Source organism: Chiloscyllium plagiosum, chromosome 12 (assembly GCF_004010195.1).
Source record: "Chiloscyllium plagiosum isolate BGI_BamShark_2017 chromosome 12, ASM401019v2, whole genome shotgun sequence".
NCBI lineage: Eukaryota > Metazoa > Chordata > Chondrichthyes > Orectolobiformes > Hemiscylliidae > Chiloscyllium > Chiloscyllium plagiosum.
Window position 1 is genome coordinate 45,537,269 of NC_057721.1, and position 22,979 is coordinate 45,560,247.

At 39.4% G+C, this 22,979-nt stretch overlaps 1 protein-coding gene across 3 annotated transcripts in view; it reads right to left on the minus strand.

The window, feature by feature from the left end:
• Positions 1–9,529, minus strand: part of tent5c (terminal nucleotidyltransferase 5C) — a 31,919-nt gene extending 22,390 nt beyond the window's left edge. For 2 of the 3 annotated variants that reach the window (XR_006313207.1, XM_043700943.1), the window contains exon 1: positions 9,352–9,438. The gene's annotated coding sequence lies outside the window, so the exon portion shown is untranslated. Of the gene's footprint in view, positions 1–9,351 lie in introns of all 3 variants that reach the window. The other variant, XM_043700945.1, reaches the window with a different exon arrangement.
• Positions 9,530–22,979: the final 13,450 nt, after the last annotated feature.

Genomic DNA, 22,979 nt, shown 5'->3' on the forward strand with positions numbered 1-22,979 from the left:
TCTTAATGTTGCACCCACGTTGATAGAAATGGCAATACAATATCATCAAACTTTTAACCCTGAGCCAACAGATTGTCCAAATAAATTTGTCTGTGGTTTCCTGTTGGTTTGGAGCAGAATCCTCTGGGCACAAATCAGCCTTTTAGCAATTATTTATATACCCATTGGAAATCTACCAATTATTCCTGATGATGAACATAATGATTCTCTCCTTGAGGGACAAACAACATGCACCACAAACTCAAACCTATTCAAAATATTACATAATAGTGCTGGTACATATTTCATTCCAGTTTCTATCTGCCCATTTCACCACACTGACACCACCAATGGAATTATATCTCCCATATGTCATCCTTTGTAATTTTCTTTCTATGGCTTTATCCCATATTTCTGCAATTTCCTTCAGTCATACATTCTATTGTATAAACGCTACTTCTCTTCTCTAACATCCTGTGCATCCCTCTCTTTGCTTTCTCATTTGGCCAACCTTTAGCCACCTTGATACAATAGCAATATTTCTTCTGATTGTCCACCTCCTTCTTCAGCCACAGTTAATCTGAGAGTCTACTTGAAAGCTTAGATGGATGTGAAAGGTTCTATGGCACTATTTCAAGAAAGGGTACGGGTAAGATCTGTGGTATCCTGGACAATATTTATCCCTCATTCAACATTATTCACTGAACAACTCACTCAGTAAATATGCAAATGATCTGGTCATTACTATATTGCTGTTTGTGGAAGTTTGCTGAGCACAAATTAGCTGCTGTGTTTCCAGCAATACAACAATGATTACAAGGCAAAAATATTTCATTGCAGCACCCAAGCAGAAGAAAAATATCTATACAACGTTTTCAAGAAAAACAGGTACCCAATAAACACAATCCGCTGATTCCTCAGAAACAAACCCAAACAAGTAGATACAACACAACCAAAAACTATAGCCACATTACCTTACATCAAAGACATATCAGAAATGACTTCCAGACTACTCAGACCCCTTGGCATTATGGTAGCCCACAAACCTACCAACACAGTTAAACAGCGACGAATGAACCTAAAGGATCCATTAGATACTACCAGCAAAACTAACGTCATTTATGATACCATGCAAGAACTGTAAAAAACACTACATCGGATAAACTAGCAGGAAACTTGCCACTAGGGTACACGAACATCAACTGACCACTAAAAGACATGACCCACTATCACTAGTTTCTATACATACAGACAAAGAAGAACACCACTTTGATTGGGACAACACACACATCCTAGGACAGGATAAAAAAAGACATGCATGAATGCAAGTCTTTTTCTTTAAAAAAATTCACAAAATCTCGCTCTCTCTCTCTGGGTACAGTATGCATTTTCATATTTATTTATGAAGTAGCTCAATTTATGTTTGATGTCAAAGATAGTACATAGTTATACGTGATTCATGATTTATTAAAATATAACAAATTTAAAGTGGACAAAGCTGCGGGACCAAATGAGATACCCCAAGGATTTTAAAGGAAGTGAGAGTGGAATTTGCAGAGGCACTAGTCATAGTTTTTCCTAGACTCAGTTGGTACCAGAAGACAGGAACATTGCAAACAATACAATCTTGTTCAAGTAAGCTTGTGAGGATAAGCACAGCAACTACATATCAATCAGTTTAAGTTCAGTGGTGGACATTTCTAGAGATAATTATTAGGGATAGAATTAATAGTTACTTGGTAATAGGAAGAGTCAGCATGGATTTCTAAAGGGGATATCACCTGTAACTAAGTTTCTGGAGTTTTTTGAGTAGTAACAGAAATGCTTGATGAGGGTAATACTGCTAATGTGGTGTACACAGACTTTCATAAGACATTTGGAACGGTGCCACCCAGAAGATTTGCAAGGAAAGTTATAAAAACAAAAGGATCACTAATAAATTGGCTTGGTGACAGGAAACAGAGAGTAATAGTCAATGAATACTTTTTGTGCCAATGGAAAATTTGTAATGGATTTCCACAAGGTTCAGTATTTGCTTTTCCTGATATATATTATTGGTCGTGCAGGGGGCAATTTGAAATGTTTCAGATGTCACAAAATGTTGATGAATAGTCAACTGTGAGGAGGACACTGTCAAACTCCAGAAGGGAATTGATAAGTTGGTGGAGTGGGCAGATAGGTGACAGATGGATTTCAGTGCAGAGAAGAGCGAGGTGATATGTTTTGGGTAGGAAGAACATTGAAAGACAATATAAAACAGGGGGTACAATTCTAAGGGAGCAACGTTGCAGGAGCAGAGAGACCTGGGTGTGGATGTGCACAGATCATTTAAAGTGACAGGACAGGGTAACGTGAGCAATAAGTAAAGCATATAATGTCCTCGACTTTCTTAAATAAGGGCATAGAGTAGAAGAGTAGGGATGTAATGTTGAACTTGTATAAGACACTTTTTGGACATCGGCTTCAGCATTGTCTACAGTTCTGGATGCCACAAATGAAAGATGTTAACTGGAGTGAATGCAAAAGCAGTTCAAGAATGGTTCAAGGAATGAAGAGTTTCACTAACGCGGGAGGATTGAAGAGAGAAGAAGGCTTACAGGGGGCCTGATAAAGATTTTCAAAATCATGAACAAGACTGGACAGAAGAGGTAGGGGGAAATTGTTCTCTCTTGCAAATGGCATAGATTAAAGTGATCTGCAAAAGAGACAAAGGTAAAGTGAAGAAAAACATTTTCATGTGAAAGTAGTTAGGGTATGGGATGTACTGCATGTAAATGTAGCGGTAGCAGGTTCAGTCAAGGTCTTCAAGAGAAGCACTGGATGATTATTTGGATAAAAATAATGGGCAAAGATATTGGGAAAAAACAGGAGTTTGGCATTAGGTAATGATATGTATTTAATGAGCCAATGCAGGTATGATGGACCAAATGGCCTCCTTCTACACCATAACAAATCTGTGCTCCTGTAATTGGTAATTACTTATAGTAGATTAACTGCCTAAAAATGCCATTGTTACAATTAAGAGTGGAGAAACATAACTGAACACTTAAAGTAAATTGAAATAATTAGGTTTACTGCACGTTATTAGTAAGATTCAAGATATGATGAAAGGAACAGACGATGGCTATTATTTCAGCTTAAAAATATAATAAAATATATTTAACAGTTAAAGTCATAACAATAAATAGTTAAAATCAAATGAATAAATAGGAATTTAAAAGCAAGTTATTGTATAGCTGTTAATTTGTGGAAAGCAAACAAATGAATTTTATTGAGATTGCTGGTCAATCCTGCTTGTAGTCTACTTCTGGTTCTCTATTTTACTAACTATCGCATTTCTACCCAGTGCCTCTCCCACAGAAAGTCTGTAACTAAGAACTCACCATCGAAAGAAATCATTAACTAGTCCTGTTTCGGATATAGTGTGGCTAAATTCCACCACAGATTTTATATATTTAGATTGTTTATGTCTTAATAAAATTATTATAATATGAATAGTTTCATAGCGCAATCTATGTCCTTGCCTCAACTCTGATAGATGGTAAAGAGCAAAGATACAGAAATGATAATACAAACTATAAACCCTATAACATCGTTTTTACTTTCACGCAGATATACCTCCAATTCTGTGTGTGTATAAGTGTGTAGTAAATGCTACGGTTTCCCACTCTGGATGTATTATGTGAATATCTTCACATGACATTTACCTCCCTCCCGTTTTGCACTGCCATTGGCATCCTTGCAGTGTCCCGCCCGAGTAAACCACTTGGAAAGTCAACAGTTTCTCTTACCAACTTGGATGGTTCTTGAAACTTTTCAAGCTCCAAAATATATACGAGGAACAGAAGTACTTAAAACAAAACCACATCTTTAAACGTTTCAGATCTCTGGACATTCCAAGGTCGTCTTGCAATGTTGGCAAACCCTGGTTACCCAGAATAATTTAGTTCTTTTTAGCCAACCTGCTCGTCCGTGTAAACATCTTTAGGACAGATGGAACTCGAACCCAGATAAAGGGACAGTACCATTGCACCACAAAACGTTCTATCAAGGCATAGCACCGTGGTTAGCCCTCCTACCTCACAGCGCCAGAGACTCGGGTTCAATTCCCACCTCAGGCAACTATCTGTGCGCAGTTTGCACCTCCCCCCGTGTCTGCGTGAGTTTCCTCCCACAGTCCAAACATAATGTGCAGGTTAGGTGAATTGCTGGGCTGGAGGGCCTGTTTTCACACAATAAGTAATCTAAAAAAAATTGCTTTGAACTGATCAGAAAGAATATTTTATATTCTTTATACATATTTACATTTCTTTAGTGGTCACTTCCAAGTAATAATTAAACCTAATTACATTTTCATTAGCTTATGCAGATAATGAGCACAGACTGTCGGAGTGGCTTTAGCTTTTATTTTCTTTGAATGAAACTTTGGTTCCACTTGATGACGCACAAAACTCCGCTCGGATTAAAATGCCAATTGTCACAATACTCATTCTCAAAACTTTAATGACCTTGCCCGGATATCCGGGGACCTGGAGATAACAGCTTTTGCGCACCTGGGCTGTTGGAGTACTGTCTCCGCGACAGGTTTTAAATGAGAGGGTTGTGCAATAAAACAAATTGTCCGCTTTGCAGTGGGGGCTAATAGGTAGAGGGCGACACAACAGGTTTGAATCTAGATTCCCCTCGCAGAATGCTGTTAGAATTGAAAAAAAATTATTTGTTTCAGTGCTTGGCAGATTTCTTTTAAAGTGTAGAAGACTTTCAACATTCTTGAGTTTCAAAATAACATTAGAGAACTTGTCGAATAGCTCCTGATTTGGAAAAGCGAACAAGAAGGTAGAGCTAAAGAGAAACCACAAAGCGGAGCCCAGAGAGTGGTTGAAACTAAAGCGGTTAGTCTTTATTTCTACACCCCCTCCGATTTTGGACAAAAAAAAAGCCGATAGATCTTTTTTTCCCCAGAATTGCGGTTAACATTTGCCTCCCCAAGTACCCCAATGTTGAATCATATTATAGGGATGGAGCGAGAATGCAATCTCTCTGCAGTACTGGATTCTAAATACCAACAAATCAGTTCCAGCGCCTCAGTTAGTCAGACTCAACGTGCGCATCCAGCCAATTCACAACATTAAGGAATTATTATGGAGGTGAGGGAGGCCATTCGGCACGTCTAGTCTCTACCAGCTCGTGTAAGTTGCAATATGCAACCAGTTCATTTGTTTAAGGAACATGCTCTTTATCAATCATGTCCCCGATGCTTTCTGCCAGTTTTAGGTTGAACTTTGAAAAGTTACTTGGAAATGGAAACTAAAGGGATGGCTTGAATGTAAGATAGGTTTGGAGGGGAAATTCTGTTATTTTGCTCCGTTTGAGGAAATGGTAACCCATACTGTCAGTGGTAAGCATTATGATCCGCCTTGCAAAGAGCTTTTACTCAGTTTCTACGTAGAGGGTTACATTAAACTCGGAGCTGTGGGGATGGACGAGCTGGATGAACCCTTCCAATGGGTAAGGAACTTACTGAAAAATAAGGTCTAAACTGCTCAATCTCTCTACATAAGATAAATTCCTCATCTCTGGAATCAATCTAGTGAATTTTCTCTGAACTGCCTCCAAAGCAATTATACCCTCCCCCCCCCCGCCCCTTACGTAAAGAGGCCGCAACTGTGTGCAATACTCCAGGTACTGTCTCATTAATGCCATGTATGATTGCAGTAACACTCGCAAACTTGTATGTTCTGTTCCTTGAGCAATACATACCAAAATTCCATTTGCTTTCCTTAATATATGTTGTTACCTGCACAGTAGTTTTCTGCCATTCATGCAGAGGACACCAGTATTCCTTTACACTGAAACAGGTGGAGGTATCTCGTTATTTAGTTAACATGCTGTGCTTCCATTCTTCTGACCAAACTAGATTGCCTCACACTTATCCACAGTAAGCTCTAGCTACCAAATTTTGGTCCATTCACCTAAACTAGCCATATCGATTTGTAAATTTCTTATTTCTACAGTCATAGAGATGTACAGCATGGAAACAGACTCTTCAGTCCAACCCGTCCATGCCGACCAGATATCCCAACCCAATCTAGTCCCACCTGCACCCGGCCCATATTCCTCCACACCCTTCCTATTCATATACCCATCCAAATGCCTCTTAAATATTGCAATTGTACCAGCCTCCACCACTTCCTCCGGCAGCTCATTCCATACTCGTACCACCCTCTGTGTGAAAAAGTTGCTCCTCAGGTCTCTTTTATATTTTTCCCCTCTCACCATAAACCTATGCCCTCTAGTTCTGGAGTCCCTGACCCCAGGGAAAAGACTTTGCCTATTTACCCTATCCATGCCCCTCATAAATAGTTACAACTCACTTTCCCACTTGTTTTAGTGTCATCTGTAAATTTGGCTGTAGTACTTTCTATCCCCGCATCCAAGTGAATGGATTGTAAATAGTTGGAGTCCAAGGACCAAGCTCCCCACTAGTTATGGCTTGCCAACCAGAACAAGACATTTATCCTTCTGTTGGTTAGCCAATCCTCGATCCAAGTGAATAAAATTACCCCAACCCCATGTGACTTACCTTGTGTACTAACCTTCTGTGACACCTTATCAAATGCTTTCTGGAATTGTAGCCTGGGTTCAAGTTCCACCTGCTCCAGAGGTGTGTAATAATAATATTTCTGATCATAGATTCCTGTTTTGAAAGGTGCCCACCAACTCAGGGTGAAGTTGAAAGAGACCTCTTAATAAGTTCCACTTTATACAACTCTAATCAATGCAGGACAACCATCATCCTCTTGTGGGACATAGGTTTGAGGATCAAATTGTGATCAATTGAGAATCAACTGCTCTATTTCAATCCCCATCTTTATGCTGCATTCAGATCTGATCGACAAATAAGAAAAATAATCAGGCTCAAAAGACAGTGTCAAAAGCAGAAAGTACTGCAAAGGTGTAGCTGGTCTGGCAGATCTGTGGAGAGAAATCAGAGTTAACATTTTGGGTTCAGGGACCCTTCCTCAGAGGAAAGGTCCCTGAACCTGAAACAGGGTTAACTCCAATTTCTTTCCACCGATGCTACTAGACCTGCTGTGCCTTTTCAGCAATTTCTGTTTTTGTTTCTAATTTACAGCATCTGCAGTTCTTTCAGTTTCCATAGACAGTGTATCTGTGCGACTTGCCTAAACTCCAGTGCCAGGGATCCAAGTTCTCAAAGAAATATCAGCTTTTCAGACAAAAATGGAGATCTTAAAGGTGATTATAATGTGTTCTGAAAAAGTGTTAAGGTTACTAAAAAAAAAAGTAACCTTTCACATTAAACTGTGGGAGTAGAACCAAGGTAAGCACGTCTTATACCTTGGCATGTGCTGTCATTTATAGGTTAATGCTCGACCTGCTTGGCTGTGCTATGAATGCACCTTCCTTTCTAGCAGCTCCTGGCCTAGGTTTTAAACCCAAAGCGCTGGTTCAAAGGCACAGACACGACCAAATGTGCCACAAGACCTCTTGGGTATCTATGAAAATATAAATGTAGGTGTCATATCAGGAAATTCCTCTTCATAAAAAGGATTAAATTTTTGTCATTGATTTAACGACCAAAAGAGTAATAGGTTGAATAATTCAAAGTATGTTACAATTTGGAGGCGCTAAAATATCTTCTTTGTATGCATTATAATCGTCCAAGAGAACTTTGTGGGTTGTTATCTCGCCATCCTTTGAAGCAGTAAACAAGAATTTACAATAAAATAGCGTTTCTCTAAGACAGAAACGTTGCAAGGCGCATCATGGGAACAGTGTAAGGCAACGTTTTGTATTATACTTGTTGCTTCCTCTAGTATGGGAGACTATCTTCTCAAACATACAAATGTTTCGAGACAGATATCTCTTTACTACCGTAAACACTTTAGCGGGGTTTCCCGTCTCAGTTTTTAAATTACTTGTTGATGTAGATTTGAGGTTAGCTGACGAATTAAGTTAAAAAGTAACATTCACCCCTATCGCTCGTGTACTGCTACTCCTTTACAGTGCGAACTTCATAATAACCCCTATGCCTTGTATTACCCTTTGTTCCCACCAGGCTGCGCTCAGCCTTCTCGGTTTCAAAATTTAAAGTTTTAGTCGTTCAAGTCCATCTGCTGTTACAAAGTGTTCTTGTCTTGCTAATCAGATTTGTAAAGGACCTTGCCTTTTTTAAATATCTTTTTTTACATGTAATACTGTACACACAGATCTCACCAAAGTACATGCAGTTCGTATTTTTCACAGAATTGCCAAGACTACAGAACGTCTTTGATATGATTAAAGATTTCAGTTTTTCTCGTTTTGTTTTACAGTTTGACGTAAATGTACATGGACTTTTGTAAATAATCGTTTTTAAGAATCGTTTATGATGGGGAGTGGTGGGGGGAAGGAAGGTAACTGACAATTCATATGCATCGTTCCCAATCAGCTGTGTCAGGTCCAACGGTTCGCTAGTTCCAGTCCCATAGCTGCCCACGTTTTACACTATTTTAAAATAAGGACCTTTCTCACAGTCCAGAGTATAGATTCAGGAACAGATCCAGACGTGCTGTTTTTATTTCGCTGTTAATATAGTCATAGATGTGCAGAACGACGTGTTCTTTTTAAGTAAATCTGTCACCAGACAGCAATTTGCACATCATAAAATTTTGAAAGCGGCTTTTACTTGAAGTGCTCGCGTTTCGTCTCATAATCTAGGCATGTGTGTATCCATACAAAAATAAAGCTTGACAGATATAATCGGCTTAGATTCTTGTTAAAGAGCCTGCTGCTTCACATCTTTATAAAATTTGCAAACATATTTCGGATCAAAGTGAAGTGACAATTTAGTATTCGCTTTACATTTTTCGGTTTAATAAACCAGTCTTGCAGGAGAAATAAAACTTTCTGTTGGATTAAGGGTCAGTGGCTAATGCACCAGTAAGGTTTACTATTCACAAAACTCTTTTTTTCTAAGAAAGACAGTGACAGCGCTTGCAAATGCATCAGAGTTCCGTCTTACCTGCTCCTTCGAATGCCATAACTTAGACACTTATAAGATGATTATATTCTTCTTACCTTCATACATTTTATTGTAATTCTTTCAAGTTGAAGTAGGTATGTGCTTGACGCTTTTTAGGAAAAAAGACACATGCTTTTCAAAGTACAACGCAGAAGTTGTTAATTAACGTTACCTTATTTAAGCATTTCCATTATATATAGATACATGCTGTCTATGTATAAATTAGGTGTTCGTATCCTTGTCTGACACTGTTTAAAAATAGTATTTGCTGATTCAGGACATTAATGGTGGCGCTGTCTGCGGTGAAATGTGACAGAGATTACAGCAAGCTCTGCGGTCTTACTCACCCCTGCAAATAGAGCAATGGAATTGCTGACCAAACTTTCTTTGCTGCTCAGAAAGTCACTGGCAACGCTTCGTAAGTGGAATGTAACATGATTTTTGTTATTTAAAAAAAAATCGTGTCCCGGGCTAAGTTCCACGTGAAGTCCTTGTCGGGCAACTTTGTGAGGCTCCTCAGTCTGGGCGCTTGTATGGTCCACCTATAAATATGATCGGTGTGTCCGCATCAGCCTGTATAAATGGGAACCCAGCTGCAGCACCCGCCGTGCTCCGTACGTAAACATATCTCCATGGAGATAGATTCGTCAGACCTGTGGGGTGAAAGCCAACCTGTCAGCCTGTAGCTGGTGACAACACACCCTCTGCTGTCGGTACAGGCAAACAGCAGCAACTCCCGACCCACTGTCAACTCCGCCACAAAGCATTCGGGTCCGGCTTCTGCCTGCAGTAGTTTGGATTCCTAGTGTGCCTTTCTCCTCACCTTCCCACCGGAATTATCACACTTCGAACGGGATTTTGGAAACTTCCTGTTGAATCCAGTAGAGTTGGAAAGGGGCGAGAAGTGTAAATAGTAGACTGTGGCTATCAATCTCGTAGTTTCTAATTAACATGGAAAGCAATCTATTGCTTTCCATGTTAGAGCTGACATTTTTTTCTTTTCCACGATTGTGTCGTACAAGTTGGGAAAACTATAAATAGGGGACACACTTTAAGAATGAGACTTTAAAATGAGATTATTTTCTTACAGTCAGAGGGTTGTTGTCAGCGGGCATCTCTTTGAAAGTAGTGGAGGCTGTGCCATTGAACTGACACTATGCAGAGTCAGATTTTTTTTTGATAGACATGGAAGTCAAGGGTTATGAAAAGCAAACAGGAAAATACAATGGGATCAGCATTATCTTATTGAGTGGCGGAGAGCAGACTTGGACGCTGAATGGCCCGCTCCTGGTCGTAAGTCTGACACTGCTATTCATTTTTGAGTTTGTTGTACATTTTCAGCAATTTTCTTTTTACCATTTCCTGCCACTTCAGCATCTTTAAACTCAACAATAAAGTTGACATTTTTTTTCCAGTGTTAGTAAATCAATGGTGGACATATAGCGGTTTTGATAAAGATGACAGCTGTTAGAAATTGGTTTACTTAGCTAAGAAAAATATGCTTTTTCAAATCAGCTGCACAGGAAGTGTAAAACTAATTATAAATGAAAAAAATATATTTTTTAACCCAGACAACTATGTGACAGAGAATCTGTAAGACAACTGGATATAGCACTCACAAATACTGACATTCACATGGAAATTGAATTACTTAAATCTGAAGATTCATTCACTTTTAACATGAAAACTACCAAATTAAGAACATGGGAATAAACAAGTCAACATCAGTCTCTGTGCATAAGTTTCATTGTATTAGGTCAAATAAAAGGAAAAAATTATTCTGCTGATTGCAAGCAGCAACTCAAATGAGTCATTACCTCCTTGTTGAACACCACTTAGAAGAGGCACTGAGGGAAACAGAACATAGAATGTATTCTGCATGGAGGCCTTCACTGCATTATATCAATTGTGGCTTGGTAGCTCCATGATTGAGCATGACTGCAGTAGGTGATTAGAAAAGCAGAAGAGAGAAACCAATTTGTTTTCATCCTGACCAAGCTGTCAGTTGAAGGTGCATCAGTCCATGACAGTATTGCTAGAACAGATTACATAGATCTATAGACAGAGCAACATGATCATACAACCAGCAAAACAGAGCGATGCTCTGCAGTCCTACCATATCCAGTCATGAATGATGGCCCTTCATTGCTTATTTCATTATTTTTCTCATTTTTGGTTTGAATAATGAACTGAAGTTGAGAGTTGGATTTTGGATAAACAGCTTGATTTTGAAAAAAACGAAATGAACAAAAAACCTAATGTGGGAATCGGCTTTGAAAGTTCATTGCAGATTAGTTATCGTTCTAAGTACACTGCAGATGTTGGCACCTGAGATGTATTATGGTGTTAAAAGGGGCAATCACAGGGAGGCCAGTGCCAGTTAGTCAAACAAAGAAAATGCTGGGAAAAAAAGAGAAACCATATATTTAACTGGTTTTGACTGGGTTTGCATAGAAAGCAGTATGGTTCTGAAAACTGCTGCACAGTTTTGGTTGCTGTCAAGTCATCCTTTAATAGAATTATTGAAAGTCCTGAGAAAATAACCCCACTTATAAATAAACATCTTCAGCAGTTTGTGGAAATTGTTTACATTGGCTGGTGACTTGATAATTCAAGCAAGTGAGTAACTCATTATCCAAGGTCTGCAAAAAAGCTTTAGCAACCATTGTTATAAACTGCTTAAGTGAACTGGCCAGTTACAACTCTTTTATTTTCTTTCTAATTTATCCTTGAACTGTATGTTTGTCTGTCTATATGTGTGACTGGGGATATGATCAAAGAAGACTGGGCTTAAATTGTAGACATTAGTTAGATTGTTTTGTTGTTTAACTTTGCTAAATTTACAGTAATAATAAACTGCTAATCTTTGTTTAAATTAGAAACTTGGTGTCTGATATCTATTATTCATCTGTTTAGGAACAATTGGGTGATTTTGAGGGTCACTGAATATTTTAGTTTCACAGCATTGCCATATCCAGTGTTATTGAGTCTGATTTGTTCTGGCTTGCTATTCCTGTGTCTTTACAGTGAACAATTTATTAACTCCATGGAAAAGGAGGCTCCGCAGTTTCCCCCTTCCTCGGTTATTGGGAAGCTCAGCACAGATCAGTGCAAAATATAAGTCTGAAGCATTTGTTTCCATCTCCATCAAAAAGTGCAGAGTGCTTATTCCAACTCAGCCTCCTGTTGAGTTTTCCAAGATCCTAATGGCAGTCCTCAATCAATTTGATTCAGTCCATATGATGTAAAGAACTAATTGAAAGCATTGAATATTACAAAGGTTATGGGTCCTGACCAGAATCTGGCATTAGTATTGAAAACCTATGCTCCAAAACTAGCTGTGTCCCTTGCCAAGTTGTTCCAATACATGACTGCAGTTGTTCAAAAAGGCAGCTCACCACCGCCTCCTGAAGGGTGACTAAAGATGAGCAATAAGTGCTGGCCAGCTAGTGACTCCTATGTCCCATGTGTGAATAAAAAATAAATACATTGCTCAGCAATGTGAGAGATTGTCTCTGGTTAAGACTTGCCCACAACAAAAAGGATGAATCCAAATCAGCCAATTACTGTCCATTAATCTACTCAATCATTAGTGAAGTAATGGAAGCTATCATCAAAATGCAATGAAGAAACATTTCCATAGCAATAATATGCTCAGTGGTGCTCTTTTACATTCAGTAAAGCCCTTTGCAAATATCTCCAGACTGTATTCTATTCTAAGTCTAAACATGGACAAAACAGTTGAAGTCCCGAAATGAAATGTGAGTGACTGCCCTTGACACCAACATTTAACCAAATATGGTATTAAGGAGCACTTGTACAGTTAGGTAATGGCAATCAGGGGAAAACTCTGTATTAGCTTGACTCATGCTTAACACGAAGGAAGATGGTGTGATTGTTGGATGTTAACCAGGAAATGGCTGCAGGATCCCCATAGCATAGTTTCCTACATTTAAGCATCTTCAATGACCTTGCTTCCAAAATACTGTCAAAAATTGAGATATTTGCTGATGATAGCAATGTTTAGTATCAGATGAAACTTGTCAAGTATTGAGCAATCTATGCCATATGCAACAAGATTTTGTCTCGATCTGATAAGTAGGAAGTAATATTCATTCTGTACAAATGCCAAGTAATGACCATCCAACAAAAGATGATCGAATAATCTCTCTTTGGCATTACCATTGTAGAACAACCATCAATTGTGCCACCCTTCCATTATTTTGTGTGGAATTGTCATTGTTTAAATGGGCTAGACTCAGGACAGAGATTAGGCACCCAGTTGGTGCTGTAACTATCAGCAGCAACAAAATTATATTATAACACAATCTGAAATGTTAGAGCCCACTATTTTCCTCACTCCACCATTACCACAAGCAAGGAATCAGCCTCAGTTCAATGAAGAGTGTAAAAGACCACACCAAGAGGAGTACTAGGCCAACCAGAATATGAATAGCCAGACTGGTAAAGCTACAAGCCGTGGAAGCAGCAAGCTGTAAACAATGCCATGCAATCTAAATCAATGCTGGTCAAAACAAATAAACATGAAGGACAGATTCTGTGAAGGAATAAGGCCAAAGGATCTGCAACCATCTTCAGACAGAAGTGCTGAATAGCTGATCCATTGAAAGTGTTCAGCTGAATTCTCAGCATCACAGATGTCAGGCTTCATTGAATTTGACTTACTCCACGTGGTATCACAGAATGACTGAATGTACTGTAGACAGCAAAGACTTTAGACCCCAACAATATTTCTGTTGCAGTGTTGAAGGGAAGTGCTCTGGCTGGCATATGCCTATCTCCAAGCTATTCCAGTACAGGTACAACACTTGCATCCACCCAGAAAGTGGACACTTGTTCAGGTATGTCCTGTCCACAAAAGCTAATTATCACCCCATCATTCTGCTCTCAATCATACGAACATACAAGCAGGGATAGGCTATTTAGTTCCTGGAGTCAATTTCAGCATCAAGACCATGGTTGATCTGCAATCTAATTTCATATAACCATCTTCAACCCTAATTTCTGAATATATCTGACGAACAAAAATTTATCAATCCATTTTAAAACTAACACTTGATGCAACATGAATTGTCAATTGCAGAAGAAAGTTTCAAACTTTTACCACCCCTTTTTTTGGCAATACCCTCTAAGTGCTAGACTCTGCAACTAGCAGTACTTCCTCCCTTACCATTTGCCATTAACGTCTTGGAAACCTTGATCACATCACCACTCACCTTTTGAACGTCAGAGGAAACCATGTTAAAGTTAAGACGACTGGCAGGGGCATTTGTCTTTGGTTTATTCCTTCATGAAATGCTTAGAGACCATTGGTCTATAGGATTAATGATGTAACCATGCAAACCTGTAGCTGAAGTCCAACCAAACAGGCACTACAACTGACTTTATCATTGAAAAATGCGACAAGTGGAGCATATGAGTTGCAGTATATTCCTATGGAAGTGGACACCCTTAGTAATGCCAGTGCTAGACCCAAGTCTCTGCCAAGCGAGAAAGACAGTTTGATACAGGGGATGAAGTTTGGTGTAGGAACCACAGAAATGGCCCCATATGGGTAGGGGGCATGGTCGACACAAGGTCAGGGCCAGTGATGTCTAAGGTTCAAGTTGATGCAACGGTGCTGAACAGCACGTGGACCATATGAAAGCTGCAAACGACGCAGGAGCAAAATGTATGCTGCTCTTCGGAATAGTTGGAAAGGCTGCCAGAACCCATGGGTTCACAGTCTCCATCAAGTGTCGGTGAGACTTCTGAATCAGACCTGGACATGACAGATGTAGCTGCATTTGATGCCTTTGCTGCCAGAAGAAGAGAATGAATTTGTACCAAGGCACTCTTGGTGTAAGTGGCAAGCCTTCGTGCATTACATGCTGCCCATACTGGAAGCAGAATTGGAGGAACCTGACCTGGTGCTAAAATGCCTCAGGAAGCTCTCTGAGAAAAAGGATGGGCCTACATCCTCAGGCTCAGAGGAGGAAGGATGTCGTGATCGTAACAAGGTCAGCTCTGATTGGGGCTGTTAAGCTAATCCAAGCAGGGACCCCTGCTGGCTGACAGATATAAACAGGAGTATCAGAGATTCTACTGACACTCAGGGTCCAATGAGGCTGTGCAGAGTCAAGGACTTCCCAAGTGTAAATAAAGGGTGACTTGGTTATGGGATACCAGCCTTAAGATTGCTTCACTTTTAAACAAGCTACTGTTCAAAACTCAACTTCTTAACTTCAATTCACAGTTCCAAACCAAAAGACAAGAAAGAGTAGTGAGGGCCTCAATGTTATGCCTAAAAGACGAGACAATAAACTGAGTATTCTGTGATGAGTAACTCACCTCCTGACCCTCATAACCTGTCTACCATGAGCTGGGCAAAAGTTGGGAGGGAGATGATTTCTCTTCATGGTCTGGATGAGCCAGCTTTCCAACAGATCTGAGGGTAACTCAACACTTTGTCTCTAACACTATTCAGAGCAAAGTGGCCCATTCAATTTGCAACCTGCTGTTATAAATATTGACTTTCTGTACTGCTGTCTACAAGCAAATGGGCAAGGCTTCTTTCAGCTGAATTTCCAAACTCTCAAATTAATTTAAGATTAAATCCATTTAGATTACAGTCATAGAGTCATTAAGGCACAGAAGGTGGCCATTTAGCACATTAAGTCGATGTCAGTTTTCTGAACAGAAACTCAATTAATATTTATTTTCATGCTCTCTTCTAGCCATGTAAGTTTATTCCCCTCTCGCACCCATTCAATTTTCTTTTAAAATCTTAATTGTTCCCACTTCTGCCAATTTCAAAGGCAACAAATTCTCGATCAGTGCCATTTGCAGTGTAAAAATATTCTTCCTTACATACCTACTTGCCTAAAACTTTGTCTTGCTATAATACTTAACAAAGAATTTCTATTTTCCATTCAGCTCAATCTATAGAACAAAGTTTAATTTTTGAAGCAATGGTCCTTATATCAATTACACATCAGATGCATTTTCAGCGAGTATGACACAGGTACGGAGCCATTTTACTTTGTGCTGACTTTACCCTTGCCATATAAATCCAGAGTTGGATTCCAATTCAATTCCAGAATGAAGTTGAGAAAAACGTGTTAGGTACCACAGGGTTATTTTCACATTTCCTTTCAGCATAGTTACAAGAAATAACATAGTGGTGGTACCATAAGTGCTTTGGATACTTCTCAAACATCAACTGCTATAAAATGATCTAACACTATTTAAAAAGTTAAATGGAGACTTTGCCTCCCAACTTCCATATATGAATGTTTCGAAGCTTGTGCAAGACAAATCTACAATGTGCATCTCCAAACATGTGCAGAACTTTCTCTCTGAAGGACATTTACGAGTTCCTGGCCAACAGAAATAAACAATATAAATAAGGCTCTGCCTAAAAGAGACAAGCTTCAGATATCGACAGTATAAATATGCATTCAAACTGGACTAACATAAATACAGGAAACTGTAACAGTTTCTCATGTCCTAAAGTGAAACACCAAATCGGACCATAGTACAGATAGACCAAATCTTGTTAGTGATTCTTAGGTGAAGCTTCTGCCTTATGTAGAACTCAGAAATTATTCTTCCAATTAATTTCAATCTTTCATCATTGCTAGTCATTTTGGAAAGAATCAATTTCAAATGTTTAGCTAATTTCCTTCCTCATTCTGATAAGGTGCCATTATAGGCTTGATGGGTTAAATGTGTTGCATCATAAATTATTCTAGAGTTTCCTGCTGTATGTCACTGGGATTCATCTAATGAGCAGCAATTTTAATTGCCACATCCTATTCTGCCGTAGGTAAAGGCTACGTGATGATGTCAGTGCTTAGAGCAAAGCATTCCCTAATGAGCGCGCATGCGTAATTGCCTGCAGTTGCCAGTTTCGGCAAATATTGCCTTACAAAAAATGGTGCAAAAACCAGAAAGGAAAGCAAGGGAATATCAGAGATTTCTCACTTCTCACCATGGGTATTGACACCACTGAGATTACGCTGCCCGTGATACAGCGGCAAAGCTCAGTGAAAGTTATATTACTAGAAAGGCCTCAGAACTTATTTAAACTGAAAAACACCAAAGTTAGAGAAATCTAGTGAAAGAGTCTAACAGAAGGAAAGTCAGAAGAAATTAAAGATTTAAATAGACTGGATCTCAAATTAAGATGAAATGTCATTGGAGAGATTTATAAAGGCCACAGGCAGATAAATCTTTTTAAAAATGTGCAGAAGTATTCTATCGTGGCCGTGAAAGGTGAAACGTTTCTAATTTACCTTGGAAGAAATGGGAAGACTTCACCTTTGCTACTGAATATGCAAAAATGCTAACAGAGGTTTGTGCCATAATTTTCCTAAATATAAGTATGAGCAAGCCCTGAAAAAGGGAAAACCCATTAAACAGTACAGCAGTATTACAAGTAAACAGATTTTTAAAAAGTTTTAAAGCAATAAATGAGTGTACAAGTAGTAATACAATTTAAAGTTTTATTGAATAATTTAACAAACTCAGTAATATGGGGTTTCAAAAATCTGGTAAAGGGAATGCTGCACAGAGAACAGTAGACTTCACATTTCAAATTTTTAAAAAATTGGTAAATACAACAGTACAGGTGTAAGAAACAGTGGAATTTAAGCAATTATAGATTTAAAATGCTTTGTGGTAATAAAATTAATCAGAAAATTGAGGAAAAAATGGAAATATACATATTCCTAGCTCATTCAAGGTCAGAGAAGGACTACGCAAACTGAACTTCAAGGAAGCAACAGTTCTTAAGATACAGCAATAACTCCAAAACAAACAAGACATAGAAGTTATCAAACACTAAATACACAGAGTTACTAAGCTGCAGAAAAGGGTAAGGTTACATATGGAAAAACTTAAAATGGTACACCACTTTTAGAAAAGATAACAATGTCTTAATAGGGGGAATTGGTGATCCAAATGGGTTCTCTCCACCTGTTTACATCAATGGATGTCCTCCTGAATTTAAGCTTGATACTGGTGCAAGCACCATTATCTTTTTAGACCAGTAACTCTGGCTGGAGAAGCAGATGCTCCAGCAATGATATTGCATCAAGTACGTGGAATAACTATCAGGAGTATAGGAATGCTGCAACACAAGAAACACAAGACAGGTGAAAACGAGTGTATAGTTTGCTATCAACATGCCTCGTTTTTGAGTCAGCATGTACTTTTGGCCCTCAACTTCCTTAAGATGTCAGGAGTCTCATTAGTTCCAAAAGAATGACAGATTCAGAATCATACATTTGTCAGAACCACTAGTCCAGAAGAAATCAGTTATCAAAACACTAGTCCAACAACAAACCATGGCCAACTGCCTAATCAAGGGGCAACCAGAAGAAAGTTTACTTGGGCTGCCTACACTCATGGCAGAACTCAAAAAGAAGAAATGATCTGTTGATATTGTTAAAATAAATGTTTCAAAAGGCAGTGAATAAATAATGGCAACAGAGCCAAAAATGACTCAATCACATTTGATAACAATGAAAGAGTGACCAGTGACCAATTCACCAGTATTGAGTTAAAGGATAATCAGACTGAAAATTCAGCACATTAGCTGAGATCAAATACTTTGAGCGCCAACAACATTTAAGAATCACAATCAATGTCAAACAACCCTCACTGTGTACCATAAAAATATAAAGTACTGGAAATAGTCATCTAAAAATCTTTAATTGTCGAGTTGTACTTTCTACCATTTGCACAATATAGCAGTCCAGCAGTATTACAAATAAACACATTTTAAAATGCTTGAAACCAAGTCTGCTGTGCCAGCCATGTACTTGGAATGCCTGAATTCCAACTACCAAATAAAATCTCTTCACTCAGCTCAAAGAAGGTACTTGAATGAGAGGATAACAATGGAAGTGTTTCAAAGACCCCCTGAAGGTTTCCCTAAGGAAATGTACCTTTGAGGTCAATGCATGGGAGACCCTTATTCAGAAGAAACTGACTTGGAGGAAATTCCTGTATGAAAAGACACAATTCCTTGAGAACACCCATCAGCATGAAGTAGTATGGAAAAGGAACCGGAGAAATGATTGCTAACGATTAAGGTCAAGGACCACTTCCATCTCCCAGAAACACCGGCCAAATGTCTAGCTGAAGGTGCAGCACTCTGATTGGTCTCATCAGTCAAACTATGATTCACAATGACCAGTTGTACAGAATTTCCTGGGTGGACAATTATACTTGTCAACGAGTGAATGCTGTCAACAGTTACAATTCTGCACCCTCTTTCTCTATCTAACTTTGTTTTACCCTCATTACCATTAAAAGTATATTCCACACCCTCAGTATTAACTTCTTTACTCACATCTCTACTCCGGTAAGTCGAATGGATCGAGATTTCAATGTTTTTGGTGGATGACTGATTTAAACATCCATTGCCAGATCTCCTATTGGGCGCACTTTCCCATGAAAGAGGTTTCAAAAGACTTATTGTAAGAAATGTTTATTTAAATATTAACTATATACATTATGGGTAAGCACAAGGTTCGAGTTGTTGCTCCTTCTTTCAGAGTCTCAATACTGTGTTCATGACATTGTTGATATAACTTCCTTTGTATATCAGGAGTTAACCTTTACTACTTGGATTTGAGTGAACTACATAGATTTTTTGTATTCTATCACTGCTTCAAGAGATTGCTTCAGAATGCAATGATTAGCACAACTTCTCTTCACTCTAAACTGTTTCATGGCTGCCCAGCTGTACTCTTTATTGGCTTAATAGTCAGGATAGAGCAGGCAAAGTGCCAAGCCATGAGATTACAAACTATGGCTAAATGCAATTCTGGTGCAGCTGGTGGCAGACAGAATCTCATGAAATGCTTACTTTGGATTTACTAGAACAGTTTCAAATGCAATCCATTTAGCACAGTGGTTTGCCACACAATTTCTTCAACAGGAAGATGGGATTTTGTCTCTCCAAAAACTGCACAGTGGTCACCCCTACCGGTTATTTCATGGACAAATGCTTCTGTAACAACTCTGAAGAGGGGAAAGATATATAAGAGACCAAAGGGCCAACATTTTCATGCAGAGGGTGATGCGTGTAGAACATACAGAGCAAAGAACATGACAGTGCAGTACAGGCCCTTTGGCCCTTGACGTTGCGCCAACCTGTGAAAATAATCTGATGCCCATCTAACCTACACCATTCCATTATCATCCATATGTCTTTCCAATAACCATTTGAGTGCCCTTAATGTTGGCGTGTCTACTACTGTTGCAGGCAGGTCATTCCACACTCTACTACTGTGAATGAAGAAACTACCCCTAATATCTGTCCTAAATCTATCACCTCTCAATTTGAAGCTATGTCCCCTCGTGTTAGCCTTCACCATCCAAGGAAAAAAGCTCTCACTGTTCACCCTATCAAACCCTATGATTATCTTATACATTTCAAATAAGTCACCTCTCAACCTTCTTCTTTCCAACGAAAACAGCCTCGGTTCCTTCAGCCTTTCCTTGTAAGGCCACCCCTCCATACCAGGCAACATTCTAGTAAATCTCCTCTGCACCCTTTCCAAAGCTACCACATCCTTCCTATAATGCTGAGACCAGAACTGCACGCAATACACCAGGTGCGGCCTTACCAGTGTCTTGTACAGCAGAAGCATGACCTCATGGCTCTGAAACTCAATCCTCCTACCAATAAACGCCAACACACCATATGCCTTCTTAACAACCCTATTAACCTGGGTGTCAACCTGCAGGATTTTTGCAACTGGACACCGAGATCTCTCTGTTCATCTACACTGCCAAGAGTTTTATCATTAGCCCAGTACTCTGCATTCCTGTTACTTCTTCCGAAGTGAACTACCTTGCACTGTTCCGCATTAAACTCCATTTACCACTTCTCAGCCCAGCTCTAGATCTTATCTATGTCCCTCTGTAACCCACAACATCCTTCAACACTATCCACAACTCTGCCTATCTTAGTGTCACCCACAAATTTATTAATCCATCCTTCTATGCCCGCATCCTGATCATTTATAAAAATGACAAACAGCATGTGGCCCCAAAACAGATCCTTGCGGCACACTACTGGTAACTGATCGCCAGGATGAACATTTTCCATCAACCAACACCCTCTGCCTTCTTTCAGCTAGCCAATTTCTGATCCAAACCACTAAATCACCCTCAATCCCATGCTTCCACATTTTGTGCAATAGCCTACAATGTGGAACCTTATCAAATGCCTTACTGAAGTCCAAATACACTACATCAACCACTTTACCTTCATCCACCTGTTTTGTCACCTTCTCAAAGAACTCAATAAAGGTTATTGAGGCATGACCTCCCTTTCACAAAACAGTGTTGACTATCCCTTATCAGATTATTCCTTTCCAGATGATTATAAATCCTATCTCTTATAACCATTTCCAACATCTTACCCACAACCAAAGTAAGGCTCACTGGCCTATAATTACCATGGTTGTCCCAACTCCTTTCTTAAACAAGGAACAACATTTGCTATTCTCCAGTCTTCTGGCACTACTCCTGTCGACAGTGATGACATAAAGATCAAAGCCAAAGGCCCTGTAATCTCCGCCTTGGCTTCTCATGAATCCAAGGATAGGGGTCTTATCAATTTTCAGATCTTCCAAAATTGCTAAAACCTCTTCTTTGTCAACCTCAATCCCACCTAATCGTGTAACCTTTTTCTCCATATTCTCACTAACATTGCCCTTTTCCAATGTGAATTCTGATGAAAAGTATTCATTAAGTACTTCCTCATGTCCTTAGATTCCACACAACTTTGCACTATTATCTTTGATTGGCCCTAATCTTATTCTATATTCAAGTATTCTTTTATCCCAGATGTACCAATAGAAGGCTTTAAGGTTTTCCTTGATCCTATTCACCAACAGCTTCTCATGTTCCCTCCTGGCTCTTCTTAGCCCTCTCTTTAGATCTTTCTGGCTAATTTATAACACTCAAGCCCCCTAACTGAGCCTTCATATCTCATCCTCACATAAGCCTTCTTCGTCCTCTTGACAAGAGCTTCAAATTCTTTAATAAACCATGGCTCCTTCTCTCAACAACTACCTCCCTGCCTGATAGGTATATACTTTTCAAGGACCCACAGTATCTTTTCCTTGAATGAGCTCCACATTTCAAGAGTGTCCATCTGCTGCAGTTTCCCTCCTTATCCTATGCATCCTAAATCTTGCCTAATTGCATCAAAATTGCCTTTTCCCCAGTTATACCTCTTCCCCTGCGGTATATACCTATCCCTGCCTATTAGCTATTGTAAACAAAATCAAATTATGGTCACTATTGTCTCCCTCCAAATCTAACATCTGGTCGTGTTCATTCCCTAGTATCAAATCCCTAGTTGGCGGTCTATGTACTTTGTCAGAAAATACTCCTGCACACATTGAAAAACTGATTCATCTCAACTACTTATAGTATTCCCAGTCAATATTGGGGAAGTTAAAGTCCCCCATAACAACTACCCTGTTACTCTTGCTCCTATCAAGAATCATCTTTGCTATCTTTTCCTCTACATCACTAGAACAATTTGGAGGCCTAAAGAAAAATCTCAACAAGGTGACCTCTCCTTTCCTGTTTCTAACCTCAGCCCAAACTAACTCAGTAGATGAGTCCTCAAATGTTCTCTCAGCTGCTGTAATACTACTTGATTAACAAGGAGAAAGTGAGGTCTGCAGATGCTGGAGATCAGAGCTGGAAATGTGTTGCTGGAAAAGCGCAGCAGGTCAGGCAGCATCCAGGGAACAGGAGAATCGACGTTTCGGGCATAAGCCCTTCTTCAGGAATGGGGAAAGTTTGTCCAGCAGGCTAAGATAAAAGGTAGGGAGGAGGGACTTGGGGGAGGGGCGTCGGAAATGTGATAGGTGGAAAGAGGTCAAGGTGAGGGTGATAGATCAGACTGGGGTGGGGGCGGAGAGGGCGGGAAGAAGAT